The sequence below is a fragment of the Schistocerca cancellata genome, chromosome 3, assembly GCF_023864275.1.
Source record: "Schistocerca cancellata isolate TAMUIC-IGC-003103 chromosome 3, iqSchCanc2.1, whole genome shotgun sequence".
Taxonomy (NCBI): Eukaryota; Metazoa; Arthropoda; class Insecta; order Orthoptera; family Acrididae; genus Schistocerca; species Schistocerca cancellata.
The window spans coordinates 705944549-705970054 of NC_064628.1; the positions used below are offsets into that span (position 1 = coordinate 705944549).

The 25506-nt window shown below is 45.3% G+C and overlaps 82 non-coding genes across 82 annotated transcripts; 28 read left to right on the top strand and 54 right to left on the bottom strand.

Moving 5' to 3' along the window:
• Positions 1-55: 55 nt before the first annotated feature.
• On the bottom strand, positions 56-127 carry Trnaw-cca (transfer RNA tryptophan (anticodon CCA)). Its single transcript has one exon. It is a non-coding gene; the product is annotated as a tRNA-Trp (tRNA).
• A 118-nt stretch (positions 128-245) lies between these two features.
• On the top strand, positions 246-317 carry Trnaa-cgc (transfer RNA alanine (anticodon CGC)). The gene has a single exon. It is a non-coding gene; the product is annotated as a tRNA-Ala (tRNA).
• A 274-nt stretch (positions 318-591) lies between these two features.
• Trnac-gca (transfer RNA cysteine (anticodon GCA)) lies at positions 592-663 on the bottom strand. Its single transcript has one exon. It is a non-coding gene; the product is annotated as a tRNA-Cys (tRNA).
• Positions 664-981: 318 nt separating this feature from the next.
• Positions 982-1053, bottom strand: Trnaw-cca (transfer RNA tryptophan (anticodon CCA)). Its single transcript has one exon. It is a non-coding gene; the product is annotated as a tRNA-Trp (tRNA).
• A 118-nt stretch (positions 1054-1171) lies between these two features.
• Trnaa-cgc (transfer RNA alanine (anticodon CGC)) lies at positions 1172-1243 on the top strand. Its single transcript has one exon. It is a non-coding gene; the product is annotated as a tRNA-Ala (tRNA).
• A 274-nt stretch (positions 1244-1517) lies between these two features.
• On the bottom strand, positions 1518-1589 carry Trnac-gca (transfer RNA cysteine (anticodon GCA)). Its single transcript has one exon. It is a non-coding gene; the product is annotated as a tRNA-Cys (tRNA).
• Positions 1590-1907: 318 nt separating this feature from the next.
• Positions 1908-1979, bottom strand: Trnaw-cca (transfer RNA tryptophan (anticodon CCA)). Its single transcript has one exon. It is a non-coding gene; the product is annotated as a tRNA-Trp (tRNA).
• Positions 1980-2097: 118 nt separating this feature from the next.
• Positions 2098-2169, top strand: Trnaa-cgc (transfer RNA alanine (anticodon CGC)). Its single transcript has one exon. It is a non-coding gene; the product is annotated as a tRNA-Ala (tRNA).
• Positions 2170-2443: 274 nt separating this feature from the next.
• Trnac-gca (transfer RNA cysteine (anticodon GCA)) lies at positions 2444-2515 on the bottom strand. Its single transcript has one exon. It is a non-coding gene; the product is annotated as a tRNA-Cys (tRNA).
• Positions 2516-2833: 318 nt separating this feature from the next.
• Positions 2834-2905, bottom strand: Trnaw-cca (transfer RNA tryptophan (anticodon CCA)). Its single transcript has one exon. It is a non-coding gene; the product is annotated as a tRNA-Trp (tRNA).
• Positions 2906-3023: 118 nt separating this feature from the next.
• Positions 3024-3095, top strand: Trnaa-cgc (transfer RNA alanine (anticodon CGC)). Its single transcript has one exon. It is a non-coding gene; the product is annotated as a tRNA-Ala (tRNA).
• A 274-nt stretch (positions 3096-3369) lies between these two features.
• On the bottom strand, positions 3370-3441 carry Trnac-gca (transfer RNA cysteine (anticodon GCA)). The gene has a single exon. It is a non-coding gene; the product is annotated as a tRNA-Cys (tRNA).
• A 318-nt stretch (positions 3442-3759) lies between these two features.
• Positions 3760-3831, bottom strand: Trnaw-cca (transfer RNA tryptophan (anticodon CCA)). The gene has a single exon. It is a non-coding gene; the product is annotated as a tRNA-Trp (tRNA).
• Positions 3832-3949: 118 nt separating this feature from the next.
• Trnaa-cgc (transfer RNA alanine (anticodon CGC)) lies at positions 3950-4021 on the top strand. The gene has a single exon. It is a non-coding gene; the product is annotated as a tRNA-Ala (tRNA).
• Positions 4022-4295: 274 nt separating this feature from the next.
• On the bottom strand, positions 4296-4367 carry Trnac-gca (transfer RNA cysteine (anticodon GCA)). Its single transcript has one exon. It is a non-coding gene; the product is annotated as a tRNA-Cys (tRNA).
• A 318-nt stretch (positions 4368-4685) lies between these two features.
• Positions 4686-4757, bottom strand: Trnaw-cca (transfer RNA tryptophan (anticodon CCA)). The gene has a single exon. It is a non-coding gene; the product is annotated as a tRNA-Trp (tRNA).
• Positions 4758-4875: 118 nt separating this feature from the next.
• Trnaa-cgc (transfer RNA alanine (anticodon CGC)) lies at positions 4876-4947 on the top strand. Its single transcript has one exon. It is a non-coding gene; the product is annotated as a tRNA-Ala (tRNA).
• A 274-nt stretch (positions 4948-5221) lies between these two features.
• Trnac-gca (transfer RNA cysteine (anticodon GCA)) lies at positions 5222-5293 on the bottom strand. The gene has a single exon. It is a non-coding gene; the product is annotated as a tRNA-Cys (tRNA).
• Positions 5294-5611: 318 nt separating this feature from the next.
• Trnaw-cca (transfer RNA tryptophan (anticodon CCA)) lies at positions 5612-5683 on the bottom strand. The gene has a single exon. It is a non-coding gene; the product is annotated as a tRNA-Trp (tRNA).
• A 118-nt stretch (positions 5684-5801) lies between these two features.
• On the top strand, positions 5802-5873 carry Trnaa-cgc (transfer RNA alanine (anticodon CGC)). The gene has a single exon. It is a non-coding gene; the product is annotated as a tRNA-Ala (tRNA).
• A 274-nt stretch (positions 5874-6147) lies between these two features.
• Positions 6148-6219, bottom strand: Trnac-gca (transfer RNA cysteine (anticodon GCA)). The gene has a single exon. It is a non-coding gene; the product is annotated as a tRNA-Cys (tRNA).
• A 318-nt stretch (positions 6220-6537) lies between these two features.
• Trnaw-cca (transfer RNA tryptophan (anticodon CCA)) lies at positions 6538-6609 on the bottom strand. The gene has a single exon. It is a non-coding gene; the product is annotated as a tRNA-Trp (tRNA).
• Positions 6610-6727: 118 nt separating this feature from the next.
• Trnaa-cgc (transfer RNA alanine (anticodon CGC)) lies at positions 6728-6799 on the top strand. Its single transcript has one exon. It is a non-coding gene; the product is annotated as a tRNA-Ala (tRNA).
• A 274-nt stretch (positions 6800-7073) lies between these two features.
• Positions 7074-7145, bottom strand: Trnac-gca (transfer RNA cysteine (anticodon GCA)). Its single transcript has one exon. It is a non-coding gene; the product is annotated as a tRNA-Cys (tRNA).
• Positions 7146-7463: 318 nt separating this feature from the next.
• Positions 7464-7535, bottom strand: Trnaw-cca (transfer RNA tryptophan (anticodon CCA)). The gene has a single exon. It is a non-coding gene; the product is annotated as a tRNA-Trp (tRNA).
• Positions 7536-7653: 118 nt separating this feature from the next.
• Positions 7654-7725, top strand: Trnaa-cgc (transfer RNA alanine (anticodon CGC)). The gene has a single exon. It is a non-coding gene; the product is annotated as a tRNA-Ala (tRNA).
• A 274-nt stretch (positions 7726-7999) lies between these two features.
• On the bottom strand, positions 8000-8071 carry Trnac-gca (transfer RNA cysteine (anticodon GCA)). Its single transcript has one exon. It is a non-coding gene; the product is annotated as a tRNA-Cys (tRNA).
• Positions 8072-8389: 318 nt separating this feature from the next.
• Trnaw-cca (transfer RNA tryptophan (anticodon CCA)) lies at positions 8390-8461 on the bottom strand. Its single transcript has one exon. It is a non-coding gene; the product is annotated as a tRNA-Trp (tRNA).
• Positions 8462-8579: 118 nt separating this feature from the next.
• Positions 8580-8651, top strand: Trnaa-cgc (transfer RNA alanine (anticodon CGC)). The gene has a single exon. It is a non-coding gene; the product is annotated as a tRNA-Ala (tRNA).
• Positions 8652-8925: 274 nt separating this feature from the next.
• On the bottom strand, positions 8926-8997 carry Trnac-gca (transfer RNA cysteine (anticodon GCA)). The gene has a single exon. It is a non-coding gene; the product is annotated as a tRNA-Cys (tRNA).
• A 318-nt stretch (positions 8998-9315) lies between these two features.
• On the bottom strand, positions 9316-9387 carry Trnaw-cca (transfer RNA tryptophan (anticodon CCA)). The gene has a single exon. It is a non-coding gene; the product is annotated as a tRNA-Trp (tRNA).
• A 118-nt stretch (positions 9388-9505) lies between these two features.
• Trnaa-cgc (transfer RNA alanine (anticodon CGC)) lies at positions 9506-9577 on the top strand. The gene has a single exon. It is a non-coding gene; the product is annotated as a tRNA-Ala (tRNA).
• A 274-nt stretch (positions 9578-9851) lies between these two features.
• On the bottom strand, positions 9852-9923 carry Trnac-gca (transfer RNA cysteine (anticodon GCA)). The gene has a single exon. It is a non-coding gene; the product is annotated as a tRNA-Cys (tRNA).
• Positions 9924-10241: 318 nt separating this feature from the next.
• On the bottom strand, positions 10242-10313 carry Trnaw-cca (transfer RNA tryptophan (anticodon CCA)). The gene has a single exon. It is a non-coding gene; the product is annotated as a tRNA-Trp (tRNA).
• A 118-nt stretch (positions 10314-10431) lies between these two features.
• Trnaa-cgc (transfer RNA alanine (anticodon CGC)) lies at positions 10432-10503 on the top strand. The gene has a single exon. It is a non-coding gene; the product is annotated as a tRNA-Ala (tRNA).
• A 274-nt stretch (positions 10504-10777) lies between these two features.
• Trnac-gca (transfer RNA cysteine (anticodon GCA)) lies at positions 10778-10849 on the bottom strand. Its single transcript has one exon. It is a non-coding gene; the product is annotated as a tRNA-Cys (tRNA).
• Positions 10850-11167: 318 nt separating this feature from the next.
• Trnaw-cca (transfer RNA tryptophan (anticodon CCA)) lies at positions 11168-11239 on the bottom strand. The gene has a single exon. It is a non-coding gene; the product is annotated as a tRNA-Trp (tRNA).
• Positions 11240-11357: 118 nt separating this feature from the next.
• Trnaa-cgc (transfer RNA alanine (anticodon CGC)) lies at positions 11358-11429 on the top strand. The gene has a single exon. It is a non-coding gene; the product is annotated as a tRNA-Ala (tRNA).
• A 274-nt stretch (positions 11430-11703) lies between these two features.
• Positions 11704-11775, bottom strand: Trnac-gca (transfer RNA cysteine (anticodon GCA)). Its single transcript has one exon. It is a non-coding gene; the product is annotated as a tRNA-Cys (tRNA).
• A 318-nt stretch (positions 11776-12093) lies between these two features.
• On the bottom strand, positions 12094-12165 carry Trnaw-cca (transfer RNA tryptophan (anticodon CCA)). The gene has a single exon. It is a non-coding gene; the product is annotated as a tRNA-Trp (tRNA).
• A 118-nt stretch (positions 12166-12283) lies between these two features.
• Trnaa-cgc (transfer RNA alanine (anticodon CGC)) lies at positions 12284-12355 on the top strand. The gene has a single exon. It is a non-coding gene; the product is annotated as a tRNA-Ala (tRNA).
• Positions 12356-12629: 274 nt separating this feature from the next.
• Trnac-gca (transfer RNA cysteine (anticodon GCA)) lies at positions 12630-12701 on the bottom strand. Its single transcript has one exon. It is a non-coding gene; the product is annotated as a tRNA-Cys (tRNA).
• A 317-nt stretch (positions 12702-13018) lies between these two features.
• Positions 13019-13090, bottom strand: Trnaw-cca (transfer RNA tryptophan (anticodon CCA)). Its single transcript has one exon. It is a non-coding gene; the product is annotated as a tRNA-Trp (tRNA).
• Positions 13091-13208: 118 nt separating this feature from the next.
• Positions 13209-13280, top strand: Trnaa-cgc (transfer RNA alanine (anticodon CGC)). Its single transcript has one exon. It is a non-coding gene; the product is annotated as a tRNA-Ala (tRNA).
• Positions 13281-13554: 274 nt separating this feature from the next.
• Trnac-gca (transfer RNA cysteine (anticodon GCA)) lies at positions 13555-13626 on the bottom strand. The gene has a single exon. It is a non-coding gene; the product is annotated as a tRNA-Cys (tRNA).
• A 318-nt stretch (positions 13627-13944) lies between these two features.
• Positions 13945-14016, bottom strand: Trnaw-cca (transfer RNA tryptophan (anticodon CCA)). Its single transcript has one exon. It is a non-coding gene; the product is annotated as a tRNA-Trp (tRNA).
• A 118-nt stretch (positions 14017-14134) lies between these two features.
• Positions 14135-14206, top strand: Trnaa-cgc (transfer RNA alanine (anticodon CGC)). Its single transcript has one exon. It is a non-coding gene; the product is annotated as a tRNA-Ala (tRNA).
• A 664-nt stretch (positions 14207-14870) lies between these two features.
• Positions 14871-14942, bottom strand: Trnaw-cca (transfer RNA tryptophan (anticodon CCA)). The gene has a single exon. It is a non-coding gene; the product is annotated as a tRNA-Trp (tRNA).
• Positions 14943-15060: 118 nt separating this feature from the next.
• On the top strand, positions 15061-15132 carry Trnaa-cgc (transfer RNA alanine (anticodon CGC)). The gene has a single exon. It is a non-coding gene; the product is annotated as a tRNA-Ala (tRNA).
• Positions 15133-15406: 274 nt separating this feature from the next.
• Trnac-gca (transfer RNA cysteine (anticodon GCA)) lies at positions 15407-15478 on the bottom strand. Its single transcript has one exon. It is a non-coding gene; the product is annotated as a tRNA-Cys (tRNA).
• Positions 15479-15796: 318 nt separating this feature from the next.
• On the bottom strand, positions 15797-15868 carry Trnaw-cca (transfer RNA tryptophan (anticodon CCA)). The gene has a single exon. It is a non-coding gene; the product is annotated as a tRNA-Trp (tRNA).
• Positions 15869-15986: 118 nt separating this feature from the next.
• Positions 15987-16058, top strand: Trnaa-cgc (transfer RNA alanine (anticodon CGC)). Its single transcript has one exon. It is a non-coding gene; the product is annotated as a tRNA-Ala (tRNA).
• Positions 16059-16332: 274 nt separating this feature from the next.
• On the bottom strand, positions 16333-16404 carry Trnac-gca (transfer RNA cysteine (anticodon GCA)). The gene has a single exon. It is a non-coding gene; the product is annotated as a tRNA-Cys (tRNA).
• Positions 16405-16722: 318 nt separating this feature from the next.
• Positions 16723-16794, bottom strand: Trnaw-cca (transfer RNA tryptophan (anticodon CCA)). Its single transcript has one exon. It is a non-coding gene; the product is annotated as a tRNA-Trp (tRNA).
• Positions 16795-16912: 118 nt separating this feature from the next.
• On the top strand, positions 16913-16984 carry Trnaa-cgc (transfer RNA alanine (anticodon CGC)). The gene has a single exon. It is a non-coding gene; the product is annotated as a tRNA-Ala (tRNA).
• Positions 16985-17258: 274 nt separating this feature from the next.
• Positions 17259-17330, bottom strand: Trnac-gca (transfer RNA cysteine (anticodon GCA)). The gene has a single exon. It is a non-coding gene; the product is annotated as a tRNA-Cys (tRNA).
• Positions 17331-17648: 318 nt separating this feature from the next.
• Positions 17649-17720, bottom strand: Trnaw-cca (transfer RNA tryptophan (anticodon CCA)). Its single transcript has one exon. It is a non-coding gene; the product is annotated as a tRNA-Trp (tRNA).
• Positions 17721-17838: 118 nt separating this feature from the next.
• On the top strand, positions 17839-17910 carry Trnaa-cgc (transfer RNA alanine (anticodon CGC)). Its single transcript has one exon. It is a non-coding gene; the product is annotated as a tRNA-Ala (tRNA).
• Positions 17911-18184: 274 nt separating this feature from the next.
• Trnac-gca (transfer RNA cysteine (anticodon GCA)) lies at positions 18185-18256 on the bottom strand. The gene has a single exon. It is a non-coding gene; the product is annotated as a tRNA-Cys (tRNA).
• A 318-nt stretch (positions 18257-18574) lies between these two features.
• Positions 18575-18646, bottom strand: Trnaw-cca (transfer RNA tryptophan (anticodon CCA)). Its single transcript has one exon. It is a non-coding gene; the product is annotated as a tRNA-Trp (tRNA).
• Positions 18647-18764: 118 nt separating this feature from the next.
• Positions 18765-18836, top strand: Trnaa-cgc (transfer RNA alanine (anticodon CGC)). Its single transcript has one exon. It is a non-coding gene; the product is annotated as a tRNA-Ala (tRNA).
• A 274-nt stretch (positions 18837-19110) lies between these two features.
• Positions 19111-19182, bottom strand: Trnac-gca (transfer RNA cysteine (anticodon GCA)). The gene has a single exon. It is a non-coding gene; the product is annotated as a tRNA-Cys (tRNA).
• Positions 19183-19500: 318 nt separating this feature from the next.
• Positions 19501-19572, bottom strand: Trnaw-cca (transfer RNA tryptophan (anticodon CCA)). The gene has a single exon. It is a non-coding gene; the product is annotated as a tRNA-Trp (tRNA).
• A 118-nt stretch (positions 19573-19690) lies between these two features.
• Positions 19691-19762, top strand: Trnaa-cgc (transfer RNA alanine (anticodon CGC)). The gene has a single exon. It is a non-coding gene; the product is annotated as a tRNA-Ala (tRNA).
• Positions 19763-20036: 274 nt separating this feature from the next.
• On the bottom strand, positions 20037-20108 carry Trnac-gca (transfer RNA cysteine (anticodon GCA)). Its single transcript has one exon. It is a non-coding gene; the product is annotated as a tRNA-Cys (tRNA).
• Positions 20109-20426: 318 nt separating this feature from the next.
• Positions 20427-20498, bottom strand: Trnaw-cca (transfer RNA tryptophan (anticodon CCA)). The gene has a single exon. It is a non-coding gene; the product is annotated as a tRNA-Trp (tRNA).
• Positions 20499-20616: 118 nt separating this feature from the next.
• Trnaa-cgc (transfer RNA alanine (anticodon CGC)) lies at positions 20617-20688 on the top strand. Its single transcript has one exon. It is a non-coding gene; the product is annotated as a tRNA-Ala (tRNA).
• A 274-nt stretch (positions 20689-20962) lies between these two features.
• Positions 20963-21034, bottom strand: Trnac-gca (transfer RNA cysteine (anticodon GCA)). Its single transcript has one exon. It is a non-coding gene; the product is annotated as a tRNA-Cys (tRNA).
• Positions 21035-21352: 318 nt separating this feature from the next.
• On the bottom strand, positions 21353-21424 carry Trnaw-cca (transfer RNA tryptophan (anticodon CCA)). Its single transcript has one exon. It is a non-coding gene; the product is annotated as a tRNA-Trp (tRNA).
• A 118-nt stretch (positions 21425-21542) lies between these two features.
• On the top strand, positions 21543-21614 carry Trnaa-cgc (transfer RNA alanine (anticodon CGC)). Its single transcript has one exon. It is a non-coding gene; the product is annotated as a tRNA-Ala (tRNA).
• A 274-nt stretch (positions 21615-21888) lies between these two features.
• Positions 21889-21960, bottom strand: Trnac-gca (transfer RNA cysteine (anticodon GCA)). The gene has a single exon. It is a non-coding gene; the product is annotated as a tRNA-Cys (tRNA).
• Positions 21961-22278: 318 nt separating this feature from the next.
• On the bottom strand, positions 22279-22350 carry Trnaw-cca (transfer RNA tryptophan (anticodon CCA)). The gene has a single exon. It is a non-coding gene; the product is annotated as a tRNA-Trp (tRNA).
• A 118-nt stretch (positions 22351-22468) lies between these two features.
• Trnaa-cgc (transfer RNA alanine (anticodon CGC)) lies at positions 22469-22540 on the top strand. The gene has a single exon. It is a non-coding gene; the product is annotated as a tRNA-Ala (tRNA).
• A 274-nt stretch (positions 22541-22814) lies between these two features.
• Trnac-gca (transfer RNA cysteine (anticodon GCA)) lies at positions 22815-22886 on the bottom strand. The gene has a single exon. It is a non-coding gene; the product is annotated as a tRNA-Cys (tRNA).
• Positions 22887-23204: 318 nt separating this feature from the next.
• Trnaw-cca (transfer RNA tryptophan (anticodon CCA)) lies at positions 23205-23276 on the bottom strand. Its single transcript has one exon. It is a non-coding gene; the product is annotated as a tRNA-Trp (tRNA).
• A 118-nt stretch (positions 23277-23394) lies between these two features.
• Positions 23395-23466, top strand: Trnaa-cgc (transfer RNA alanine (anticodon CGC)). The gene has a single exon. It is a non-coding gene; the product is annotated as a tRNA-Ala (tRNA).
• Positions 23467-23740: 274 nt separating this feature from the next.
• Positions 23741-23812, bottom strand: Trnac-gca (transfer RNA cysteine (anticodon GCA)). Its single transcript has one exon. It is a non-coding gene; the product is annotated as a tRNA-Cys (tRNA).
• A 318-nt stretch (positions 23813-24130) lies between these two features.
• On the bottom strand, positions 24131-24202 carry Trnaw-cca (transfer RNA tryptophan (anticodon CCA)). The gene has a single exon. It is a non-coding gene; the product is annotated as a tRNA-Trp (tRNA).
• A 118-nt stretch (positions 24203-24320) lies between these two features.
• Positions 24321-24392, top strand: Trnaa-cgc (transfer RNA alanine (anticodon CGC)). The gene has a single exon. It is a non-coding gene; the product is annotated as a tRNA-Ala (tRNA).
• Positions 24393-24666: 274 nt separating this feature from the next.
• Trnac-gca (transfer RNA cysteine (anticodon GCA)) lies at positions 24667-24738 on the bottom strand. Its single transcript has one exon. It is a non-coding gene; the product is annotated as a tRNA-Cys (tRNA).
• Positions 24739-25056: 318 nt separating this feature from the next.
• Positions 25057-25128, bottom strand: Trnaw-cca (transfer RNA tryptophan (anticodon CCA)). Its single transcript has one exon. It is a non-coding gene; the product is annotated as a tRNA-Trp (tRNA).
• Positions 25129-25246: 118 nt separating this feature from the next.
• Trnaa-cgc (transfer RNA alanine (anticodon CGC)) lies at positions 25247-25318 on the top strand. The gene has a single exon. It is a non-coding gene; the product is annotated as a tRNA-Ala (tRNA).
• Positions 25319-25506: the final 188 nt, after the last annotated feature.

Below are 25506 nucleotides of genomic sequence, written 5' to 3' on the forward strand. Positions count from 1 at the left end.
TATCTGATTAAACTGACATACTCGCCTATGGCTTTCGTAAACGAAAATTTCATTGTGACCCCGACGTGATTTGAACACGCAACCTTCTGATCTGGAGTCAGACGCGCTACCGTTGCGCCACGGAGTCGACGCTGCTTAGATCTTGTCATGAATAGGTTCCTCGAAAACTTACTGTACCGTTCAAACCTAAGAAATAATGACAGTAGTATCCAGGAGAGACTCGTCCCAGATGTACTTGCTCTGGCGGGGGTGTAACTCAGTGGTAGAGTGTCTGCTTCGCATGCAGAAAGTCCTGGGTTCAAATCCCAGCTCCTCCAATTTTTGTTTCTCCGTGCAGCAGTACATGAAAACTTTTGCCTATCACCATATTCTATAAAATTCAGTGTACAAGATTCTTCCCCCAAGCAAGTGGATTTCGTACAGTTCGACCTCATGGCGGCAGGACGATGACCTGCAAGACCCTTGGCTGCGATCCTCCCATTGAAATGTTGCTCCAAAGCCTTCGGTATGGCGTGCGGAGTGCATCTCAAACATGTATTTGCAACTCACCGCGACAATCGTCTTTTGTTTTTTCGAGATACTGAAAAATGAAGGGGGCACCCGGGATTGAACCGGGGACCTCTCGATCTGCAGTCGAATGCTCTACGACTGAGCTATACCCCCTTTCACGATCTTCCTATTCCCATAACTTAACGAAAAATATTACACTCTGCCTGGCTAAAGACGTCTAATCGAGCAAAATACCGTGTAATCATTATCTCTCAGTTATATATTAGCGTTAAACGATATAAATATCAAAAATACTAGACACCTCGCGCCTGGAGAAAGTGCGAGTCGGCGCCTTCACCTTAATGTCAGAATGCGAAAATTGCACTAGTAGCTTTTTTCAAGCAAGTTCTGTTCGTCCGTTCTTTGTAATCGTTTGGTATCTGATTAAACTGACATACTCGCCTATGGCTTTCGTAAACGAAAATTTCATTGTGACCCCGACGTGATTTGAACACGCAACCTTCTGATCTGGAGTCAGACGCGCTACCGTTGTGCCACGGAGTCGACGCTGCTTAGGTCTTGTCATGAATAGGTTCCTCGAAAACTTACTGTACCGTTCAAACCTAAGAAATAATGACAGTAGTATCCAGGAGAGACTCGTCCCAGATGTACTTGCTCTGGCGGGGGTGTAACTCAGTGGTAGAGTGTCTGCTTCGCATGCAGAAAGTCCTGGGTTCAAATCCCAGCTCCTCCAATTTTTGTTTCTCCGTGCAGCAGTACATGAAAACTTTTGCCTATCACCATATTCTATAAAATTCAGTGTACAAGATTCTTCCCCCAAGCAAGTGGATTTCGTACAGTTCGACCTCATGGCGGCAGGACGATGACCTGCAAGACCCTTGGCTGCGATCCTCCCATTGAAATGTTGCTCCAAAGCCTTCGGTATGACGTGCGGAGTGCATCTCAAACATGTATTTGCAACTCACCGCGACAATCGTCTTTTGTTTTTTCGAGATACTGAAAAATGAAGGGGGCACCCGGGATTGAACCGGGGACCTCTCGATCTGCAGTCGAATGCTCTACGACTGAGCTATACCCCCTTTCACGATCTTCCTATTCCCATAACTTAACGAAAAATATTACACTCTGCCTGGCTAAAGACGTCTAATCGAGCAAAATATCGTGTAATCATTATCTCTCAGTTATATATTAGCGTTAAACGATATAAATATCAAAAATACTAGACACCTCGCGCCTGGAGAAAGTGCGAGTCGGCGCCTTCACCTTAATGTCAGAATGCGAAAATTGCACTAGTAGCTTTTTTCAAGCAAGTTCTGTTCGTCCGTTCTTTGTAATCGTTTGGTATCTGATTAAACTGACATACTCGCCTATGGCTTTCGTAAACGAAAATTTCATTGTGACCCCGACGTGATTTGAACACGCAACCTTCTGATCTGGAGTCAGACGCGCTACCGTTGCGCCACGGAGTCGACGCTGCTTAGGTCTTGTCATGAATAGGTTCCTCGAAAACTTACTGTACCGTTCAAACCTAAGAAATAATGACAGTAGTATCCAGGAGAGACTCGTCCCAGATGTACTTGCTCTGACGGGGGTGTAACTCAGTGGTAGAGTGTCTGCTTCGCATGCAGAAAGTCGTGGGTTCAAATCCCAGCTCCTCCAATTTTTGTTTCTCCGTGCAGCAGTACATGAAAACTTTTGCCTATCACCATATTCTATAAAATTCAGTGTACAAGATTCTTCCCCCAAGCAAGTGGATTTCGTACAGTTCGACCTCATGGCGGCAGGACGATGACCTGCAAGACCCTTGGCTGCGATCCTCCCATTGAAATGTTGCTCCAAAGCCTTCGGTATGGCGTGCGGAGTGCATCTCAAACATGTATTTGCAACTCACCGCGACAATCGTCTTTTGTTTTTTCGAGATACTGAAAAATGAAGGGGGCACCCGGGATTGAACCGGGGACCTCTCGATCTGCAGTCGAATGCTCTACGACTGAGCTATACCCCCTTTCACGATCTTCCTATTCCCATAACTTAACGAAAAATATTACACTCTGCCTGGCTAAAGACGTCTAATCGAGCAAAATACCGTGTAATCATTATCTCTCAGTTATATATTAGCGTTAAACGATATAAATATCAAAAATACTAGACACCTCGCGCCTGGAGAAAGTGCGAGTCGGCGCCTTCACCTTAATGTCAGAATGCGAAAATTGCACTAGTAGCTTTTTTCAAGCAAGTTCTGTTCGTCCGTTCTTTGTAATCGTTTGGTATCTGATTAAACTGACATACTCGCCTATGGCTTTCGTAAACGAAAATTTCATTGTGACCCCGACGTGATTTGAACACGCAACCTTCTGATCTGGAGTCAGACGCGCTACCGTTGCGCCACCGAGTCGACGCTGATTAGGTCTTGTCATGAATAGGTTCCTCGAAAACTTACTGTACCGTTCAAACCTAAGAAATAATGACAGTAGTATCCAGGAGAGACTCGTCCCAAATGTACTTGCTCTGGCGGGGGTGTAACTCAGTGGTAGAGTGTCTGCTTCGCATGCACAAAGTCCTGGGTTCAAATCCCAGCTCCTCCAATTTTTGTTTCTCCGTGCAGCAGTACATGAAAACTTTTGCCTATCACCATATTCTATAAAATTCAGTGTACAAGATTCTTCCCCCAAGCAAGTGGATTTCGTACAGTTCGACCTCATGGCGGCAGGACGATGACCTGCAAGACCCTTGGCTGCGATCCTCCCATTGAAATGTTGCTCCAAAGCCTTCGGTATGGCGTGCGGAGTGCATCTCAAACATGTATTTGCAACTCACCGCGACAATCGTCTTTTGTTTTTTCGAGATACTGAAAAATGAAGGGGGCACCCGGGATTGAACCGGGGACCTCTCGATCTGCAGTCGAATGCTCTACGACTGAGCTATACCCCCTTTCACGATCTTCCTATTCCCATAACTTAACGAAAAATATTACACTCTGCCTGGCTAAAGACGTCTAATCGAGCAAAATATCGTGTAATCATTATCTCTCAGTTATATATTAGCGTTAAACGATATAAATATCAAAAATACTAGACACCTCGCGCCTGGAGAAAGTGCGAGTCGGCGCCTTCACCTTAATGTCAGAATGCGAAAATTGCACTAGTAGCTTTTTTCAAGCAAGTTCTGTTCGTCCGTTCTTTGTAATCGTTTGGTATCTGATTAAACTGACATACTCGCCTATGGCTTTCGTAAACGAAAATTTCATTGTGACCCCGACGTGATTTGAACACGCAACCTTCTGATCTGGAGTCAGACGCGCTACCGTTGCGCCACGGAGTCGACGCTGCTTAGGTCTTGTCATGAATAGGTTCCTCGAAAACTTACTGTACCGTTCAAACCTAAGAAATAATGACAGTAGTATCCAGGAGAGACTCGTCCCAGATGTACTTGCTCTGGCGGGGGTGTAACTCAGTGGTAGAGTGTCTGCTTCGCATGCAGAAAGTCCTGGGTTCAAATCCCAGCTCCTCCAATTTTTGTTTCTCCGTGCAGCAGTACATGAAAACTTTTGCCTATCACCATATTCTATAAAATTCAGTGTACAAGATTCTTCCCCCAAGCAAGTGGATTTCGTACAGTTCGACCTCATGGCGGCAGGACGATGACCTGCAAGACCCTTGGCTGCGATCCTCCCATTGAAATGTTGCTCCAAAGCCTTCGGTATGGCGTGCGGAGTGCATCTCAAACATGTATTTGCAACTCACCGCGACAATCGTCTTTTGTTTTTTCGAGATACTGAAAAATGAAGGGGGCACCCGGGATTGAACCGGGGACCTCTCGATCTGCAGTCGAATGCTCTACGACTGAGCTATACCCCCTTTCACGATCTTCCTATTCCCATAACTTAACGAAAAATATTACACTCTGCCTGGCTAAAGACGTCTAATCGAGCAAAATATCGTGTAATCATTATCTCTCAGTTATATATTAGCGTTAAACGATATAAATATCAAAAATACTAGACACCTCGCGCCTGGAGAAAGTGCGAGTCGGCGCCTTCACCTTAATGTCAGAATGCGAAAATTGCACTAGTAGCTTTTTTCAAGCAAGTTCTGTTCGTCCGTTCTTTGTAATCGTTTGGTATCTGATTAAACTGACATACTCGCCTATGGCTTTCGTAAACGAAAATTTCATTGTGACCCCGACGTGATTTGAACACGCAACCTTCTGATCTGGAGTCAGACGCGCTACCGTTGCGCCACGGAGTCGACGCTGCTTAGGTCTTGTCATGAATAGGTTCCTCGAAAACTTACTGTACCGTTCAAACCTAAGAAATAATGACAGTAGTATCCAGGAGAGACTCGTCCCAGATGTACTTGCTCTGGCGGGGGTGTAACTCAGTGGTAGAGTGTCTGCTTCGCATGCAGAAAGTCCTGGGTTCAAATCCCAGCTCCTCCAATTTTTGTTTCTCCGTGCAGCAGTACATGAAAACTTTTGCCTATCACCATATTCTATAAAATTCAGTGTACAAGATTCTTCCCCCAAGCAAGTGGATTTCGTACAGTTCGACCTCATGGCGGCAGGACGATGACCTGCAAGACCCTTGGCTGCGATCCTCCCATTGAAATGTTGCTCCAAAGCCTTCGGTATGGCGTGCGGAGTGCATCTCAAACATGTATTTGCAACTCACCGCGACAATCGTCTTTTGTTTTTTCGAGATACTGAAAAATTAAGGGGGCACCCGGGATTGAACCGGGGACCTCTCGATCTGCAGTCGAATGCTCTACGACTGAGCTATACCCCCTTTCACGATCTTCCTATTCCCATAACTTAACGAAAAATATTACACTCTGCCTGGCTAAAGACGTCTAATCGAGCAAAATATCGTGTAATCATTATCTCTCAGTTATATATTAGCGTTAAACGATATAAATATCAAAAATACTAGACACCTCGCGCCTGGAGAAAGTGCGAGTCGGCGCCTTCACCTTAATGTCAGAATGCGAAAATTGCACTAGTAGCTTTTTTCAAGCAAGTTCTGTTCGTCCGTTCTTTGTAATCGTTTGGTATCTGATTAAACTGACATACTCGCCTATGGCTTTCGTAAACGAAAATTTCATTGTGACCCCGACGTGATTTGAACACGCAACCTTCTGATCTGGAGTCAGACGCGCTATCGTTGCGCCACGGAGTCGACGCTGCTTAGGTCTTGTCATGAATAGGTTCCTCGAAAACTTACTGTACCGTTCAAACCTAAGAAATAATGACAGTAGTATCCAGGAGAGACTCGTCCCAGATGTACTTGCTCTGGCGGGGGTGTAACTCAGTGGTAGAGTGTCTGCTTCGCATGCAGAAAGTCCTGGGTTCAAATCCCAGCTCCTCCAATTTTTGTTTCTCCGTGCAGCAGTACATGAAAACTTTTGCCTATCACCATATTCTATAAAATTCAGTGTACAAGATTCTTCCCCCAAGCAAGTGGATTTCGTACAGTTCGACCTCATGGCGGCAGGACGATGACCTGCAAGACCCTTGGCTGCGATCCTCCCATTGAAATGTTGCTCCAAAGCCTTCGGTATGGCGTGCGGAGTGCATCTCAAACATGTATTTGCAACTCACCGCGACAATCGTCTTTTGTTTTTTCGAGATACTGAAAAATGAAGGGGGCACCCGGGATTGAACCGGGGACCTCTCGATCTGCAGTCGAATGCTCTACGACTGAGCTATACCCCCTTTCACGATCTTCCTATTCCCATAACTTAACGAAAAATATTACACTCTGCCTGGCTAAAGACGTCTAATCGAGCAAAATATCGTGTAATCATTATCTCTCAGTTATATATTAGCGTTAAACGATATAAATATCAAAAATACTAGACACCTCGCGCCTGGAGAAAGTGCGAGTCGGCGCCTTCACCTTAATGTCAGAATGCGAAAATTGCACTAGTAGCTTTTTTCAAGCAAGTTCTGTTCGTCCGTTCTTTGTAATCGTTTGGTATCTGATTAAACTGACATACTCGCCTATGGCTTTCGTAAACGAAAATTTCATTGTGACCCCGACGTGATTTGAACACGCAACCTTCTGATCTGGAGTCAGACGCGCTACCGTTGCGCCACGGAGTCGACGCTGCTTAGGTCTTGTCATGAATAGGTTCCTCGAAAACTTACTGTACCGTTCAAACCTAAGAAATAATGACAGTAGTATCCAGGAGAGACTCGTCCCAGATGTACTTGCTCTGGCGGGGGTGTAACTCAGTGGTAGAGTGTCTGCTTCGCATGCAGAAAGTCCTGGGTTCAAATCCCAGCTCCTCCAATTTTTGTTTCTCCGTGCAGCAGTACATGAAAACTTTTGCCTATCACCATATTCTATAAAATTCAGTGTACAAGATTCTTCCCCCAAGCAAGTGGATTTCGTACAGTTCGACCTCATGGCGGCAGGACGATGACCTGCAAGACCCTTGGCTGCGATCCTCCCATTGAAATGTTGCTCCAAAGCCTTCGGTATGGCGTGCGGAGTGCATCTCAAACATGTATTTGCAACTCACCGCGACAATCGTCTTTTGTTTTTTCGAGATACTGAAAAATGAAGGGGGCACCCGGGATTGAACCGGGGACCTCTCGATCTGCAGTCGAATGCTCTACGACTGAGCTATACCCCCTTTCACGATCTTCCTATTCCCATAACTTAACGAAAAATATTACACTCTGCCTGGCTAAAGACGTCTAATCGAGCAAAATATCGTGTAATCATTATCTCTCAGTTATATATTAGCGTTAAACGATATAAATATCAAAAATACTAGACACCTCGCGCCTGGAGAAAGTGCGAGTCGGCGCCTTCACCTTAATGTCAGAATGCGAAAATTGCACTAGTAGCTTTTTTCAAGCAAGTTCTGTTCGTCCGTTCTTTGTAATCGTTTGGTATCTGATTAAACTGACATACTCGCCTATGGCTTTCGTAAACGAAAATTTCATTGTGACCCCGACGTGATTTGAACACGCAACCTTCTGATCTGGAGTCAGACGCGCTACCGTTGCGCCACGGAGTCGACGCTGCTTAGGTCTTGTCATGAATAGGTTCCTCGAAAACTTACTGTACCGTTCAAACCTAAGAAATAATGACAGTAGTATCCAGGAGAGACTCGTCCCAGATGTACTTGCTCTGGCGGGGGTGTAACTCAGTGGTAGAGTGTCTGCTTCGCATGCAGAAAGTCCTGGGTTCAAATCCCAGCTCCTCCAATTTTTGTTTCTCCGTGCAGCAGTACATGAAAACTTTTGCCTATCACCATATTCTATAAAATTCAGTGTACAAGATTCTTCCCCCAAGCAAGTGGATTTCGTACAGTTCGACCTCATGGCGGCAGGACGATGACCTGCAAGACCCTTGGCTGCGATCCTCCCATTGAAATGTTGCTCCAAAGCCTTCGGTATGGCGTGCGGAGTGCATCTCAAACATGTATTTGCAACTCACCGCGACAATCGTCTTTTGTTTTTTCGAGATACTGAAAAATGAAGGGGGCACCCGGGATTGAACCGGGGACCTCTCGATCTGCAGTCGAATGCTCTACGACTGAGCTATACCCCCTTTCACGATCTTCCTATTCCCATAACTTAACGAAAAATATTACACTCTGCCTGGCTAAAGACGTCTAATCGAGCAAAATATCGTGTAATCATTATCTCTCAGTTATATATTAGCGTTAAACGATATAAATATCAAAAATACTAGACACCTAGCGCCTGGAGAAAGTGCGAGTCGGCGCCTTCACCTTAATGTCAGAATGCGAAAATTGCACTAGTAGCTTTTTTCAAGCAAGTTCTGTTCGTCCGTTCTTTGTAATCGTTTGGTATCTGATTAAACTGACATACTCGCCTATGGCTTTCGTAAACGAAAATTTCATTGTGACCCCGACGTGATTTGAACACGCAACCTTCTGATCTGGAGTCAGACGCGCTACCGTTGCGCCACGGAGTCGACGCTGCTTAGGTCTTGTCATGAATAGGTTCCTCGAAAACTTACTGTACCGTTCAAACCTAAGAAATAATGACAGTAGTATCCAGGAGAGACTCGTCCCAGATGTACTTGCTCTGGCGGGGGTGTAACTCAGTGGTAGAGTGTCTGCTTCGCATGCAGAAAGTCCTGGGTTCAAATCCCAGCTCCTCCAATTTTTGTTTCTCCGTGCAGCAGTACATGAAAACTTTTGCCTATCACCATATTCTATAAAATTCAGTGTACAAGATTCTTCCCCCAAGCAAGTGGATTTCGTACAGTTCGACCTCATGGCGGCAGGACGATGACCTGCAAGACCCTTGGCTGCGATCCTCCCATTGAAATGTTGCTCCAAAGCCTTCGGTATGACGTGCGGAGTGCATCTCAAACATGTATTTGCAACTCACCGCGACAATCGTCTTTTGTTTTTTCGAGATACTGAAAAATGAAGGGGGCACCCGGGATTGAACCGGGGACCTCTCGATCTGCAGTCGAATGCTCTACGACTGAGCTATACCCCCTTTCACGATCTTCCTATTCCCATAACTTAACGAAAAATATTACACTCTGCCTGGCTAAAGACGTCTAATCGAGCAAAATATCGTGTAATCATTATCTCTCAGTTATATATTAGCGTTAAACGATATAAATATCAAAAATACTAGACACCTCGCGCCTGGAGAAAGTGCGAGTCGGCGCCTTCACCTTAATGTCAGAATGCGAAAATTGCACTAGTAGCTTTTTTCAAGCAAGTTCTGTTCGTCCGTTCTTTGTAATCGTTTGGTATCTGATTAAACTGACATACTCGCCTATGGCTTTCGTAAACGAAAATTTCATTGTGACCCCGACGTGATTTGAACACGCAACCTTCTGATCTGGAGTCAGACGCGCTACCGTTGCGCCACGGAGTCGACGCTGCTTAGGTCTTGTCATGAATAGGTTCCTCGAAAACTTACTGTACCGTTCAAACCTAAGAAATAATGACAGTAGTATCCAGGAGAGACTCGTCCCAGATGTACTTGCTCTGACGGGGGTGTAACTCAGTGGTAGAGTGTCTGCTTCGCATGCAGAAAGTCCTGGGTTCAAATCCCAGCTCCTCCAATTTTTGTTTCTCCGTGCAGCAGTACATGAAAACTTTTGCCTATCACCATATTCTATAAAATTCAGTGTACAAGATTCTTCCCCCAAGCAAGTGGATTTCGTACAGTTCGACCTCATGGCGGCAGGACGATGACCTGCAAGACCCTTGGCTGCGATCCTCCCATTGAAATGTTGCTCCAAAGCCTTCGGTATGGCGTGCGGAGTGCATCTCAAACATGTATTTGCAACTCACCGCGACAATCGTCTTTTGTTTTTTCGAGATACTGAAAAATGAAGGGGGCACCCGGGATTGAACCGGGGACCTCTCGATCTGCAGTCGAATGCTCTACGACTGAGCTACACCCCCTTTCACGATCTTCCTATTCCCATAACTTAACGAAAAATATTACACTCTGCCTGGCTAAAGACGTCTAATCGAGCAAAATATCGTGTAATCATTATCTCTCAGTTATATATTAGCGTTAAACGATATAAATATCAAAAATACTAGACACCTCGCGCCTGGAGAAAGTGCGAGTCGGCGCCTTCACCTTAATGTCAGAATGCGAAAATTGCACTAGTAGCTTTTTTCAAGCAAGTTCTGTTCGTCCGTTCTTTGTAATCGTTTGGTATCTGATTAAACTGACATACTCGCCTATGGCTTTCGTAAACGAAAATTTCATTGTGACCCCGACGTGATTTGAACATGCAACCTTCTGATCTGGAGTCAGACGCGCTACCGTTGCGCCACGGAGTCGACGCTGCTTAGGTCTTGTCATGAATAGGTTCCTCGAAAACTTACTGTACCGTTCAAACCTAAGAAATAATGACAGTAGTATCCAGGAGAGACTCGTCCCAGATGTACTTGCTCTGGCGGGGGTGTAACTCAGTGGTAGAGTGTCTGCTTCGCATGCAGAAAGTCCTGGGTTCAAATCCCAGCTCCTCCAATTTTTGTTTCTCCGTGCAGCAGTACATGAAAACTTTTGCCTATCACCATATTCTATAAAATTCAGTGTACAAGATTCTTCCCCCAAGCAAGTGGATTTCGTACAGTTCGACCTCATGGCGGCAGGACGATGACCTGCAAGACCCTTGGCTGCGATCCTCCCATTGAAATGTTGCTCCAAAGCCTTCGGTATGACGTGCGGAGTGCATCTCAAACATGTATTTGCAACTCACCGCGACAATCGTCTTTTGTTTTTTCGAGATACTGAAAAATGAAGGGGGCACCCGGGATTGAACCGGGGACCTCTCGATCTGCAGTCGAATGCTCTACGACTGAGCTATACCCCCTTTCACGATCTTCCTATTCCCATAACTTAACGAAAAATATTACACTCTGCCTGGCTAAAGACGTCTAATCGAGCAAAATATCGTGTAATCATTATCTCTCAGTTATATATTAGCGTTAAACGATATAAATATCAAAAATACTAGACACCTCGCGCCTGGAGAAAGTGCGAGTCGGCGCCTTCACCTTAATGTCAGAATGCGAAAATTGCACTAGTAGCTTTTTTCAAGCAAGTTCTGTTCGTCCGTTCTTTGTAATCGTTTGGTATCTGATTAAACTGACATACTCGCCTATGGCTTTCGTAAACGAAAATTTCATTGTGACCCCGACGTGATTTGAACACGCAACCTTCTGATCTGGAGTCAGACGCGCTACCGTTGCGCCACGGAGTCGACGCTGCTTAGGTCTTGTCATGAATAGGTTCCTCGAAAACTTACTGTACCGTTCAAACCTAAGAAATAATGACAGTAGTATCCAGGAGAGACTCGTCCCAGATGTACTTGCTCTGGCGGGGGTGTAACTCAGTGGTAGAGTGTCTGCTTCGCATGCAGAAAGTCCTGGGTTCAAATCCCAGCTCCTCCAATTTTTGTTTCTCCGTGCAGCAGTACATGAAAACTTTTGCCTATCACCATATTCTATAAAATTCAGTGTACAAGATTCTTCCCCCAAGCAAGTGGACTCCGTACAGTTCGACCTCATGGCGGCAGGACGATGACCTGCAAGACCCTTGGCTGCGATCCTCCCATTGAAATGTTGCTCCAAAGCCTTCGGTATGGCGTGCGGAGTGCATCTCAAACATGTATTTGCAACTCACCGCGACAATCGTCTTTTGTTTTTTCGAGATACTGAAAAATGAAGGGGGCACCCGGGATTGAACCGGGGACCTCTCGATCTGCAGTCGAATGCTCTACGACTGAGCTATACCCCCTTTCACGATCTTCCTATTCCCATAACTTAACGAAAAATATTACACTCTGCCTGGCTAAAGACGTCTAATCGAGCAAAATATCGTGTAATCATTATCTCTCAGTTATATATTAGCGTTAAACGATATAAATATCAAAAATACTAGACACCTCGCGCCTGGAGAAAGTGCGAGTCGGCGCCTTCACCTTAATGTCAGAATGCGAAAATTGCACTAGTAGCTTTTTTCAAGCAAGTTCTGTTCGTCCGTTCTTTGTAATCGTTTGGTATCTGATTAAACTGACATACTCGCCTATGGCTTTCGTAAACGAAAATTTCATTGTGACCCCGACGTGATTTGAACACGCAACCTTCTGATCTGGAGTCAGACGCGCTACCGTTGCGCCACGGAGTCGACGCTGCTTAGGTCTTGTCATGAATAGGTTCCTCGAAAACTTACTGTACCGTTCAAACCTAAGAAATAATGACAGTAGTATCCAGGAGAGACTCGTCCCAGATGTACTTGCTCTGGCGGGGGTGTAACTCAGTGGTAGAGTGTCTGCTTCGCATGCAGAAAGTCCTGGGTTCAAATCCCAGCTCCTCCAATTTTTGTTTCTCCGTGCAGCAGTACATGAAAACTTTTGCCTATCACCATATTCTATAAAATTCAGTGTACAAGATTCTTCCCCCAAGCAAGTGGATTTCGTACAGTTCGACCTCATGGCGGCAGGACGATGACCTGCAAGACCCTTGGCTGCGATCCTCCCATTGAAATGTTGCTCCAAAGCCTTCGGTATGGCGTGCGGAGTGCATCTCAAACATGTATTTGCAACTCACCGCGACAATCGTCTTTTGCTTTTTCGAGATACTGAAAAATGAAGGGGGCACCCGGGATTGAACCGGGGACCTCTCGATCTGCAGTCGAATGCTCTACGACTGAGCTATACCCCCTTTCACGATCTTCCTATTCCCATAACTTAACGAAAAATATTACACTCTGCCTGGCTAAAGACGTCTAATCGAGCAAAATATCGTGTAATCATTATCTCTCAGTTATATATTAGCGTTAAACGATATAAATATCAAAAATACTAGACACCTCGCGCCTGGAGAAAGTGCGAGTCGGCGCCTTCACCTTAATGTCAGAATGCGAAAATTGCACTAGTAGCTTTTTTCAAGCAAGTTCTGTTCGTCCGTTCTTTGTAATCGTTTGGATCTGATTAAACTGACATACTCGCCTATGGCTTTCGTAAACGAAAATTTCATTGTGACCCCGACGTGATTTGAACACGCAACCTTCTGATCTGGAGTCAGACGCGCTACCGTTGCGCCACGGAGTCGACGCTGCTTAGGTCTTGTCATGAATAGGTTCCTCGAAAACTTACTGTACCGTTCAAACCTAAGAAATAATGACAGTAGTATCCAGGAGAGACTCGTCCCAGATGTACTTGCTCTGGCGGGGGTGTAACTCAGTGGTAGAGTGTCTGCTTCGCATGCAGAAAGTCCTGGGTTCAAATCCCAGCTCCTCCAATTTTTGTTTCTCCGTGCAGCAGTACATGAAAACTTTTGCCTATCACCATATTCTATAAAATTCAGTGTACAAGATTCTTCCCCCAAGCAAGTGGATTTCGTACAGTTCGACCTCATGGCGGCAGGACGATGACCTGCAAGACCCTTGGCTGCGATCCTCCCATTGAAATGTTGCTCCAAAGCCTTCGGTATGGCGTGCGGAGTGCATCTCAAACATGTATTTGCAACTCACCGCGACAATCGTCTTTTGTTTTTTCGAGATACTGAAAAATGAAGGGGGCACCCGGGATTGAACCGGGGACCTCTCGATCTGCAGTCGAATGCTCTACGACTGAGCTATACCCCCTTTCACGATCTTCCTATTCCCATAACTTAACGAAAAATATTACACTCTGCCTGGCTAAAGACGTCTAATCGAGCAAAATATCGTGTAATCATTATCTCTCAGTTATATATTAGCGTTAAACGATATAAATATCAAAAATACTAGACACCTCGCGCCTGGAGAAAGTGCGAGTCGGCGCCTTCACCTTAATGTCAGAATGCGAAAATTGCACTAGTAGCTTTTTTCAAGCAAGTTCTGTTCGTCCGTTCTTTGTAATCGTTTGGTATCTGATTAAACTGACATACTCGCCTATGGCTTTCGTAAACGAAAATTTCATTGTGACCCCGACGTGATTTGAACACGCAACCTTCTGATCTGGAGTCAGACGCGCTACCGTTGCGCCACGGAGTCGACGCTGCTTAGGTCTTGTCATGAATAGGTTCCTCGAAAACTTACTGTACCGTTCAAACCTAAGAAATAATGACAGTAGTATCCAGGAGAGACTCGTCCCAGATGTACTTGCTCTGGCGGGGGTGTAACTCAGTGGTAGAGTGTCTGCTTCGCATGCAGAAAGTCCTGGGTTCAAATCCCAGCTCCTCCAATTTTTGTTTCTCCGTGCAGCAGTACATGAAAACTTTTGCCTATCACCATATTCTATAAAATTCAGTGTACAAGATTCTTCCCCCAAGCAAGTGGATTTCGTACAGTTCGACCTCATGGCGGCAGGACGATGACCTGCAAGACCCTTGGCTGCGATCCTCCCATTGAAATGTTGCTCCAAAGCCTTCGGTATGGCGTGCGGAGTGCATCTCAAACATGTATTTGCAACTCACCGCGACAATCGTCTTTTGTTTTTTCGAGATACTGAAAAATTAAGGGGGCACCCGGGATTGAACCGGGGACCTCTCGATCTGAAGTCGAATGCTCTACGACTGAGCTATACCCCCTTTCACGATCTTCCTATTCCCATAACTTAACGAAAAATATTACACTCTGCCTGGCTAAAGACGTCTAATCGAGCAAAATATCGTGTAATCATTATCTCTCAGTTATATATTAGCGTTAAACGATATAAATATCAAAAATACTAGACACCTCGCGCCTGGAGAAAGTGCGAGTCGGCGCCTTCACCTTAATGTCAGAATGCGAAAATTGCACTAGTAGCTTTTTTCAAGCAAGTTCTGTTCGTCCGTTCTTTGTAATCGTTTGGTATCTGATTAAACTGACATACTCGCCTATGGCTTTCGTAAACGAAAATTTCATTGTGACCCCGACGTGATTTGAACGCGCAACCTTCTGATCTGGAGTCAGACGCGCTACCGTTGCGCCACGGAGACGACGCTGCTTAGGTCTTGTCATGAATAGGTTCCTCGAAAACTTACTGTACCGTTCAAACCTAAGAAATAATGACAGTAGTATCCAGGAGAGACTCGTCCCAGATGTACTTGCTCTGGCGGGGGTGTAACTCAGTGGTAGAGTGTCTGCTTCGCATGCAGAAAGTCCTGGGTTCAAATCCCAGCTCCTCCAATTTTTGTTTCTCCGTGCAGCAGTACATGAAAACTTTTGCCTATCACCATATTCTATAAAATTCAGTGTACAAGATTCTTCCCCCAAGCAAGTGAATTTCGTACAGTTCGACCTCATGGCGGCAGGACGATGACCTGCAAGACCCTTGGCTGCGATCCTCCCATTGAAATGTTGCTCCAAAGCCTTCGGTATGGCGTGCGGAGTGCATCTCAAACATGTATTTGCAACTCACCGCGACAATCGTCTTTTGTTTTTTCGAGATACTGAAAAATGAAGGGGGCACCCGGGATTGAACCGGGGACCTCTCGATCTGCAGTCGAATGCTCTACGACTGAGCTATACCCCCTTTCACGATCTTCCTATTCCCATAACTTAACGAAAAATATTACACTCTGCCTGGCTAAAGACGTCTAATCGAGCAAAATATCGTGTAATCATTATCTCTCAGTTATATATTAGCGTTAAACGATATAAATATCAAAAATACTAGACACCTCGCGCCTGGAGAAAGTGCGAGTCGGCGCCTTCACCTTAATGTCAGAATGCGAAAATTGCACTAGTAGCTTTTTTCAAGCAAGTTCTGTTCGTCCGTTCTTTGTAATCGTTTGGTATCTGATTAAACTGACATACTCGCCTATGGCTTTCGTAAACGAAAATTTCATTGTGACCCCGACGTGATTTGAACACGCAACCTTCTGATCTGGAGTCAGACGCGCTACCGTTGCGCCACGGAGTCGACGCTGCTTAGGTCTTGTCATGAATAGGTTCCTCGAAAACTTACTGTACCGTTCAAACCTAAGAAATAATGACAGTAGTATCCAGGAGAGACTCGTCCCAGATGTACTTGCTCTGGCGGGGGTGTAACTCAGTGGTAGAGTGTCTGCTTCGCATGCAGAAAGTCCTGGGTTCAAATCCCAGCTCCTCCAATTTTTGTTTCTCCGTGCAGCAGTACATGAAAACTTTTGCCTATCACCATATTCTATAAAATTCAGTGTACAAGATTCTTCCCCCAAGCAAGTGGATTTCGTACAGTTCGACCTCATGGCGGCAGGACGATGACCTGCAAGACCCTTGGCTGCGATCCTCCCATTGAAATGTTGCTCCAAAGCCTTCGGTATGGCGTGCGGAGTGCATCTCAAACATGTATTTGCAACTCACCGCGACAATCGTCTTTTGTTTTTTCGAGATACTGAAAAATGAAGGGGGCACCCGGGATTGAACCGGGGACCTCTCGATCTGCAGTCGAATGCTCTACGACTGAGCTATACCCCCTTTCACGATCTTCCTATTCCCATAACTTAACGAAAAATATTACACTCTGCCTGGCTAAAGACGTCTAATCGAGCAAAATATCGTGTAATCATTATCTCTCAGTTATATATTAGCGTTAAACGATATAAATATCAAAAATACTAGACACCTCGCGCCTGGAGAAAGTGCGAGTCGGCGCCTTCACCTTAATGTCAGAATGCGAAAATTGCACTAGTAGCTTTTTTCAAGCAAGTTCTGTTCGTCCGTTCTTTGTAATCGTTTGGTATCTGATTAAACTGACATACTCGCCTATGGCTTTCGTAAACGAAAATTTCATTGTGACCCCGACGTGATTTGAACACGCAACCTTCTGATCTGGAGTCAGACGCGCTACCGTTGCGCCACGGAGACGACGCTGCTTAGGTCTTGTCATGAATAGGTTCCTCGAAAACTTACTGTACCGTTCAAACCTAAGAAATAATGACAGTAGTATCCAGGAGAGACTCGTCCCAGATGTACTTGCTCTGGCGGGGGTGTAACTCAGTGGTAGAGTGTCTGCTTCGCATGCACAAAGTCCTGGGTTCAAATCCCAGCTCCTCCAATTTTTGTTTCTCCGTGCAGCAGTACATGAAAACTTTTGCCTATCACCATATTCTATAAAATTCAGTGTACAAGATTCTTCCCCCAAGCAAGTGAATTTCGTACAGTTCGACCTCATGGCGGCAGGACGATGACCTGCAAGACCCTTGGCTGCGATCCTCCCATTGAAATGTTGCTCCAAAGCCTTCGGTATGGCGTGCGGAGTGCATCTCAAACATGTATTTGCAACTCACCGCGACAATCGTCTTTTGTTTTTTCGAGATACTGAAAAATGAAGGGGGCACCCGGGATTGAACCGGGGACCTCTCGATCTGCAGTCGAATGCTCTACGACTGAGCTATACCCCCTTTCACGATCTTCCTATTCCCATAACTTAACGAAAAATATTACACTCTGCCTGGCTAAAGACGTCTAATCGAGCAAAATATCGTGTAATCATTATCTCTCAGTTATATATTAGCGTTAAACGATATAAATATCAAAAATACTAGACACCTCGCGCCTGGAGAAAGTGCGAGTCGGCGCCTTCACCTTAATGTCAGAATGCGAAAATTGCACTAGTAGCTTTTTTCAAGCAAGTTCTGTTCGTCCGTTCTTTGTAATCGTTTGGTATCTGATTAAACTGACATACTCGCCTATGGCTTTCGTAAACGAAAATTTCATTGTGACCCCGACGTGATTTGAACACGCAACCTTCTGATCTGGAGTCAGACGCGCTACCGTTGCGCCACGGAGTCGACGCTGCTTAGGTCTTGTCATGAATAGGTTCCTCGAAAACTTACTGTACCGTTCAAACCTAAGAAATAATGACAGTAGTATCCAGGAGAGACTCGTCCCAGATGTACTTGCTCTGGCGGGGGTGTAACTCAGTGGTAGAGTGTCTGCTTCGCATGCAGAAAGTCCTGGGTTCAAATCCCAGCTCCTCCAATTTTTGTTTCTCCGTGCAGCAGTACATGAAAACTTTTGCCTATCACCATATTCTATAAAATTCAGTGTACAAGATTCTTCCCCCAAGCAAGTGGATTTCGTACAGTTCGACCTCATGGCGGCAGGACGATGACCTGCAAGACCCTTGGCTGCGATCCTCCCATTGAAATGTTGCTCCAAAGCCTTCGGTATGGCGTGCGGAGTGCATCTCAAACATGTATTTGCAACTCACCGCGACAATCGTCTTTTGTTTTTTCGAGATACTGAAAAATGAAGGGGGCACCCGGGATTGAACAGGGGACCTCTCGATCTGCAGTCGAATGCTCTACGACTGAGCTATACCCCCTTTCACGATCTTCCTATTCCCATAACTTAACGAAAAATATTACACTCTGCCTGGCTAAAGACGTCTAATCGAGCAAAATATCGTGTAATCATTATCTCTCAGTTATATATTAGCGTTAAACGATATAAATATCAAAAATACTAGACACCTCGCGCCTGGAGAAAGTGCGAGTCGGCGCCTTCACCTTAATGTCAGAATGCGAAAATTGCACTAGTAGCTTTTTTCAAGCAAGTTCTGTTCGTCCGTTCTTTGTAATCGTTTGGTATCTGATTAAACTGATATACTCGCCTATGGCTTTCGTAAACGAAAATTTCATTGTGACCCCGACGTGATTTGAACACGCAACCTTCTGATCTGGAGTCAGACGCGCTACCGTTGCGCCACGGAGTCGACGCTGCTTAGGTCTTGTCATGAATAGGTTCCTCGAAAACTTACTGTACCGTTCAAACCTAAGAAATAATGACAGTAGTATCCAGGAGAGACTCGTCCCAGATGTACTTGCTCTGGCGGGGGTGTAACTCAGTGGTAGAGTGTCTGCTTCGCATGCAGAAAGTCCTGGATTCAAATCCCAGCTCCTCCAATTTTTGTTTCTCCGTGCAGCAGTACATGAAAACTTTTGCCTATCACCATATTCTATAAAATTCAGTGTACAAGATTCTTCCCCCAAGCAAGTGGATTTCGTACAGTTCGACCTCATGGCGGCAGGACGATGACCTGCAAGACCCTTGGCTGCGATCCTCCCATTGAAATGTTGCTCCAAAGCCTTCGGTATGGCGTGCGGAGTGCATCTCAAACATGTATTTGCAACTCACCGCGACAATCGTCTTTTGTTTTTTCGAGATACTGAAAAATGAAGGGGGCACCCGGGATTGAACCGGGGACCTCTCGATCTGCAGTCGAATGCTCTACGACTGAGCTATACCCCCTTTCACGATCTTCCTATTCCCATAACTTAACGAAAAATATTACACTCTGCCTGGCTAAAGACGTCTAATCGAGCAAAATATCGTGTAATCATTATCTCTCAGTTATATATTAGCGTTAAACGATATAAATATCAAAAATACTAGACACCTCGCGCCTGGAGAAAGTGCGAGTCGGCGCCTTCACCTTAATGTCGGAATGCGAAAATTGCACTAGTAGCTTTTTTCAAGCAAGTTCTGTTCGTCCGTTCTTTGTAATCGTTTGGTATCTGATTAAACTGACATACTCGCCTATGGCTTTCGTAAACGAAAATTTCATTGTGACCCCGACGTGATTTGAACACGCAACCTTCTGATCTGGAGTCAGACGCGCTACCGTTGCGCCACGGAGTCGACGCTGCTTAGGTCTTGTCATGAATAGGTTCCTCGAAAACTTACTGTACCGTTCAAACCTAAGAAATAATGACAGTAGTATCCAGGAGAGACTCGTCCCAGATGTACTTGCTCTGGCGGGGGTGTAACTCAGTGGTAGAGTGTCTGCTTCGCATGCAGAAAGTCCTGGGTTCAAATCCCAGCTCCTCCAATTTTTGTTTCTCCGTGCAGCAGTACATGAAAACTTTTGCCTATCACCATATTCTATAAAATTCAGTGTACAAGATTCTTCCCCCAAGCAAGTGGATTTCGTACAGTTCGACCTCATGGCGGCAGGACGATGACCTGCAAGACCCTTGGCTGCGATCCTCCCATTGAAATGTTGCTCCAAAGCCTTCGGTATGGCGTGCGGAGTGCATCTCAAACATGTATTTGCAACTCACCGCGACAATCGTCTTTTGTTTTTTCGAGATACTGAAAAATGAAGGGGGCACCCGGGATTGAACCGGGGACCTCTCGATCTGCAGTCGAATGCTCTACGACTGAGCTATACCCCCTTTCACGATCTTCCTATTCCCATAACTTAACGAAAAATATTACACTCTGCCTGGCTAAAGACGTCTAATCGAGCAAAATATCGTGTAATCATTATCTCTCAGTTATATATTAGCGTTAAACGATATAAATATCAAAAATACTAGACACCTCGCGCCTGGAGAAAGTGCGAGTCGGCGCCTTCACCTTAATGTCAGAATGCGAAAATTGCACTAGTAGCTTTTTTCAAGCAAGTTCTGTTCGTCCGTTCTTTGTAATCGTTTGGTATCTGATTAAACTGACATACTCGCCTATGGCTTTCGTAAACGAAAATTTCATTGTGACCCCGACGTGATTTGAACACGCAACCTTCTGATCTGGAGTCAGACGCGCTACCGTTGCGCCACGGAGTCGACGCTGCTTAGGTCTTGTCATGAATAGGTTCCTCGAAAACTTACTGTACCGTTCAAACCTAAGAAATAATGACAGTAGTATCCAGGAGAGACTCGTCCCAGATGTACTTGCTCTGGCGGGGGTGTAACTCAGTGGTAGAGTGTCTGCTTCGCATGCACAAAGTCCTGGGTTCAAATCCCAGCTCCTCCAATTTTTGTTTCTCCGTGCAGCAGTACATGAAAACTTTTGCCTATCACCATATTCTATAAAATTCAGTGTACAAGATTCTTCCCCCAAGCAAGTGAATTTCGTACAGTTCGACCTCATGGCGGCAGGACGATGACCTGCAAGACCCTTGGCTGCGATCCTCCCATTGAAATGTTGCTCCAAAGCCTTCGGTATGGCGTGCGGAGTGCATCTCAAACATGTATTTGCAACTCACCGCGACAATCGTCTTTTGTTTTTTCGAGATACTGAAAAATGAAGGGGGCACCCGGGATTGAACCGGGGACCTCTCGATCTGCAGTCGAATGCTCTACGACTGAGCTATACCCCCTTTCACGATCTTCCTATTCCCATAACTTAACGAAAAATATTACACTCTGCCTGGCTAAAGACGTCTAATCGAGCAAAATATCGTGTAATCATTATCTCTCAGTTATATATTAGCGTTAAACGATATAAATATCAAAAATACTAGACACCTCGCGCCTGGAGAAAGTGCGAGTCGGCGCCTTCACCTTAATGTCAGAATGCGAAAATTGCACTAGTAGCTTTTTTCAAGCAAGTTCTGTTCGTCCGTTCTTTGTAATCGTTTGGTATCTGATTAAACTGACATACTCGCCTATGGCTTTCGTAAACGAAAATTTCATTGTGACCCCGACGTGATTTGAACACGCAACCTTCTGATCTGGAGTCAGACGCGCTACCGTTGCGCCACGGAGTCGACGCTGCTTAGGTCTTGTCATGAATAGGTTCCTCGAAAACTTACTGTACCGTTCAAACCTAAGAAATAATGACAGTAGTATCCAGGAGAGACTCGTCCCAGATGTACTTGCTCTGGCGGGGGTGTAACTCAGTGGTAGAGTGTCTGCTTCGCATGCAGAAAGTCCTGGGTTCAAATCCCAGCTCCTCCAATTTTTGTTTCTCCGTGCAGCAGTACATGAAAACTTTTGCCTATCACCATATTCTATAAAATTCAGTGTACAAGATTCTTCCCCCAAGCAAGTGGATTTCGTACAGTTCGACCTCATGGCGGCAGGACGATGACCTGCAAGACCCTTGGCTGCGATCCTCCCATTGAAATGTTGCTCCAAAGCCTTCGGTATGGCGTGCGGAGTGCATCTCAAACATGTATTTGCAACTCACCGCGACAATCGTCTTTTGTTTTTTCGAGATACTGAAAAATGAAGGGGGCACCCGGGATTGAACAGGGGACCTCTCGATCTGCAGTCGAATGCTCTACGACTGAGCTATACCCCCTTTCACGATCTTCCTATTCCCATAACTTAACGAAAAATATTACACTCTGCCTGGCTAAAGACGTCTAATCGAGCAAAATATCGTGTAATCATTATCTCTCAGTTATATATTAGCGTTAAACGATATAAATATCAAAAATACTAGACACCTCGCGCCTGGAGAAAGTGCGAGTCGGCGCCTTCACCTTAATGTCAGAATGCGAAAATTGCACTAGTAGCTTTTTTCAAGCAAGTTCTGTTCGTCCGTTCTTTGTAATCGTTTGGTATCTGATTAAACTGATATACTCGCCTATGGCTTTCGTAAACGAAAATTTCATTGTGACCCCGACGTGATTTGAACACGCAACCTTCTGATCTGGAGTCAGACGCGCTACCGTTGCGCCACGGAGTCGACGCTGCTTAGGTCTTGTCATGAATAGGTTCCTCGAAAACTTACTGTACCGTTCAAACCTAAGAAATAATGACAGTAGTATCCAGGAGAGACTCGTCCCAGATGTACTTGCTCTGGCGGGGGTGTAACTCAGTGGTAGAGTGTCTGCTTCGCATGCAGAAAGTCCTGGATTCAAATCCCAGCTCCTCCAATTTTTGTTTCTCCGTGCAGCAGTACATGAAAACTTTTGCCTATCACCATATTCTATAAAATTCAGTGTACAAGATTCTTCCCCCAAGCAAGTGGATTTCGTACAGTTCGACCTCATGGCGGCAGGACGATGACCTGCAAGACCCTTGGCTGCGATCCTCCCATTGAAATGTTGCTCCAAAGCCTTCGGTATGGCGTGCGGAGTGCATCTCAAACATGTATTTGCAACTCACCGCGACAATCGTCTTTTGTTTTTTCGAGATACTGAAAAATGAAGGGGGCACCCGGGATTGAACCGGGGACCTCTCGATCTGCAGTCGAATGCTCTACGACTGAGCTATACCCCCTTTCACGATCTTCCTATTCCCATAACTTAACGAAAAATATTACACTCTGCCTGGCTAAAGACGTCTAATCGAGCAAAATATCGTGTAATCATTATCTCTCAGTTATATATTAGCGTTAAACGATATAAATATCAAAAATACTAGACACCTCGCGCCTGGAGAAAGTGCGAGTCGGCGCCTTCACCTTAATGTCGGAATGCGAAAATTGCACTAGTAGCTTTTTTCAAGCAAGTTCTGTTCGTCCGTTCTTTGTAATCGTTTGGTATCTGATTAAACTGACATACTCGCCTATGGCTTTCGTAAACGAAAATTTCATTGTGACCCCGACGTGATTTGAACACGCAACCTTCTGATCTGGAGTCAGACGCGCTACCGTTGCGCCACGGAGTCGACGCTGCTTAGGTCTTGTCATGAATAGGTTCCTCGAAAACTTACTGTACCGTTCAAACCTAAGAAATAATGACAGTAGTATCCAGGAGAGACTCGTCCCAGATGTACTTGCTCTGGCGGGGGTGTAACTCAGTGGTAGAGTGTCTGCTTCGCATGCAGAAAGTCCTGGGTTCAAATCCCAGCTCCTCCAATTTTTGTTTCTCCGTGCAGCAGTACATGAAAACTTTTGCCTATCACCATATTCTATAAAATTCAGTGTACAAGATTCTTCCCCCAAGCAAGTGGATTTCGTACAGTTCGACCTCATGGCGGCAGGACGATGACCTGCAAGACCCTTGGCTGCGATCCTCCCATTGAAATGTTGCTCCAAAGCCTTCGGTATGGCGTGCGGAGTGCATCTCAAACATGTATTTGCAACTCACCGCGACAATCGTCTTTTGTTTTTTCGAGATACTGAAAAATGAAGGGGGCACCCGGGATTGAACCGGGGACCTCTCGATCTGCAGTCGAATGCTCTACGACTGAGCTATACCCCCTTTCACGATCTTCCTATTCCCATAACTTAACGAAAAATATTACACTCTGCCTGGCTAAAGACGTCTAATCGAGCAAAATATCGTGTAATCATTATCTCTCAGTTATATATTAGCGTTAAACGATATAAATATCAAAAATACTAGACACCTCGCGCCTGGAGAAAGTGCGAGTCGGCGCCTTCACCTTAATGTCAGAATGCGAAAATTGCACTAGTAGCTTTTTTCAAGCAAGTTCTGTTCGTCCGTTCTTTGTAATCGTTTGGTATCTGATTAAACTGACATACTCGCCTATGGCTTTCGTAAACGAAAATTTCATTGTGACCCCGACGTGATTTGAACACGCAACCTTCTGATCTGGAGTCAGACGCGCTACCGTTGCGCCACGGAGTCGACGCTGCTTAGGTCTTGTCATGAATAGGTTCCTCGAAAACTTACTGTACCGTTCAAACCTAAGAAATAATGACAGTAGTATACAGGAGAGACTCGTCCCAGATGTACTTGCTCTGGCGGGGGTGTAACTCAGTGGTAGAGTGTCTGCTTCGCATGCAGAAAGTCCTGGGTTCAAATCCCAGCTCCTCCAATTTTTGTTTCTCCGTGCAGCAGTACATGAAAACTTTTGCCTATCACCATATTCTATAAAATTCAGTGTACAAGATTCTTCCCCCAAGCAAGTGAATTTCGTACAGTTCGACCTCATGGCGGCAGGACGATGACCTGCAAGACCCTTGGCTGCGATCCTCCCATTGAAATGTTGCTCCAAAGCCTTCGGTATGGCGTGCGGAGTGCATCTCAAACATGTATTTGCAACTCACCGCGACAATCGTCTTTTGTTTTTTCGAGATACTGAAAAATGAAGGGGGCACCCGGGATTGAACCGGGGACCTCTCGATCTGCAGTCGAATGCTCTACGACTGAGCTATACCCCCTTTCACGATCTTCCTATTCCCATAACTTAACGAAAAATATTACACTCTGCCTGGCTAAAGACGTCTAATAGAGCAAAATATCGTGTAATCATTATCTCTCAGTTATATATTAGCGTTAAACGATATAAATATCAAAAATACTAGACACCTCGCGCCTGGAGAAAGTGCGAGTCGGCGCCTTCACCTTAATGTCAGAATGCGAAAATTGCACTAGTAGCTTTTTTCAAGCAAGTTCTGTTCGTCCGTTCTTTGTAATCGTTTGGTATCTGATTAAACTGACATACTCGCCTATGGCTTTCGTAAACGAAAATTTCATTGTGACCCCGACGTGATTTGAACACGCAACCTTCTGATCTGGAGTCAGACGCGCTACCGTTGCGCCACGGAGTCGACGCTGCTTAGGTCTTGTCATGAATAGGTTCCTCGAAAACTTACTGTACCGTTCAAACCTAAGAAATAATGACAGTAGTATCCAGGAGAGACTCGTCCCAGATGTACTTGCTCTGGCGGGGGTGTAACTCAGTGGTAGAGTGTCTGCTTCGCATGCAGAAAGTCCTGGGTTCAAATCCCAGCTCCTCCAATTTTTGTTTCTCCGTGCAGCAGTACATGAAAACTTTTGCCTATCACCATATTCTATAAAATTCAGTGTACAAGATTCTTCCCCCAAGCAAGTGGATTTCGTACAGTTCGACCTCATGGCGGCAGGACGATGACCTGCAAGACCCTTGGCTGCGATCCTCCCATTGAAATGTTGCTCCAAAGCCTTCG